The sequence below is a fragment of the Chaetura pelagica genome, unplaced genomic scaffold, assembly GCF_000747805.2.
Source record: "Chaetura pelagica isolate M959 unplaced genomic scaffold, ChaPel_1.0 scaffold322, whole genome shotgun sequence".
In the NCBI taxonomy this organism is placed as follows: Eukaryota; Metazoa; Chordata; class Aves; order Apodiformes; family Apodidae; genus Chaetura; species Chaetura pelagica.
The window spans coordinates 24,610-26,502 of NW_009952437.1; positions in this window are offsets into that span (position 1 = coordinate 24,610).

The following is a 1,893-nucleotide window of genomic DNA, read 5'->3' on the forward strand; positions in this document are numbered from 1 at the left end:
CAACTTCCTTCCTGCTTCTTCTCCCCTTCTCTCCCATCCATGGCCAGCATCCAAGGAGGACTCGGTCTGTCCATCCTTGTTGATCCCCAGGCCCGTGCATCCCTGCCCCTCATCACTCTCCCCTCAGCTCCTGTCTGCTCTGCCCTCTCTCCAGCAGCTCCAGGACATTTTGGGGCTGCTCACAGCCCAGGAGATGCCGGGGGAGCTGCTGGGCATTGGGGGGAGGTGATGGGGACTTGGCACATTCCTGCACACATTTGTATAGAGTTTCACATATTTTCTTTTATCATTAGTCTTTAATTAAAGCTGTCTAGTTTAATTTTCAAGCTGGAAAGTCTCTCTCTCTTCATTATCTCTCTCCTTCCCTACCTGGGTGTGAGGGGGAAGGGATCAAGAGCATTTTTGTTGCTGGTTCAATTTCTCTTCTTGAGTCAAACTGTGACACCAGATTTCTGTCACCCACAAAGTTTCTCAGGATGCCTTCATCCTATCCTCCAGGACACTAATGAAAGGTTGAACAGAATGGGGCTCAGTATCAGCCTCTGAGCTCCACCACTGCTGACCGTTCTCAAGCTGGACTTTGTGCTTTGACCACTCACTCAGTTTTCAGTCTATCTCATTTTGCACTTATCTAGCAAAAATTGCTCACCTTGTCTACTGCCTCTGCAATGGGAGTCAAGGTAAATATTCCCAGATCCACCTTTGTGTCCTTCTTCAACAGAGGAGGGACATTTGCTTTTTTCCAGTCCTCAGGCACTTCTCCCAGTCACCCTGACCTTTCACAGATTATTTTGAGAGGCCTTGAAATGACATCACCCAGCTCTCTCAATGGTCATGAATGGATCCCCTCAGGTCCCATGGACTTGTCTGTGTCCATTTTTTTTTTTTCTCACATTCCCTAAACCGTCAGTTCTGCACCAAGGTTAAGTGGAGGACAAGGAGGTGATACAAGACAGCCAGCATGGCTTTCCAGGGGCAAATCCTGCCTGACCAACCTCTCCGGCTGGACCACCGTGATGAGCAAAGTGGCTGAGGGAGCTCTGGCACCCAGGGTGTCTCTGTAAAGGAGGTCCCCCTTTCCCACCCGTGTTGTGCTTCCAGACAGAGGCAGATTAGGTAACCTGGAGAGTCCTCCCATGGGGCTGGGAGAGGCAAGTGGAAGACTGTGCCAGCCCTTGGCGCACTTGGTGATTTGGGGGCACAGTGGGAAACTGGTTCTTACCAGGGCTCTATTGAGCACCATCCCCCAAAATGCACACTTGGTGTTGGGTCAGGAGGCGAGCACAGGTAGGCAGCTCAGACCCCTGGGTCCTCTGTCCTGCTCTTGGAGGGGTGGTGGTTCCCTGCCTGTCCAGCTTTCACTGGGGCTGGCCGGGTAGCTGCCCCACACTTCCTGATGGGTGCATATCCCGCAGCACTGACCTCACGCTCCTTATAAAAAGTCTTACGTATTCATTGTATTATTTCTTTTTAATCCTTTTGTATTTCACCCATGGGGCTTCCGTAGCACCTCTCCTTGCTGGTTCCTCAATTGCTTGGAAATACCTGTGTCCTGGTTTTGTCTTGGATGGAGACAATTCTCTTCTTAGTAGCTAAGTAGCTTTGTGTTTTGGATTTGGCATGGGATTTGATATATGAAGAAGGTTTCATAATATACTGATGTTTTTAGTTGTTGCTAAGAAGTTGAGGACTTTTGAACTTCCCATGCTTTGCTAGTGTGCATGTGCACAAGATGCTGAGAAGGAGCACAGCCAGCACAGCTGACTCCAGCTGACCAAAGGGATGTGAAGGAATGCCTTGTTTTGCTTTGCATTGCATGCACAGCTTTTGCTTTGCCTATGTCCAGATGGAAAACAGTGACAAGTGGTGCCCCTCAGGGGTCAGTGCTGGCCC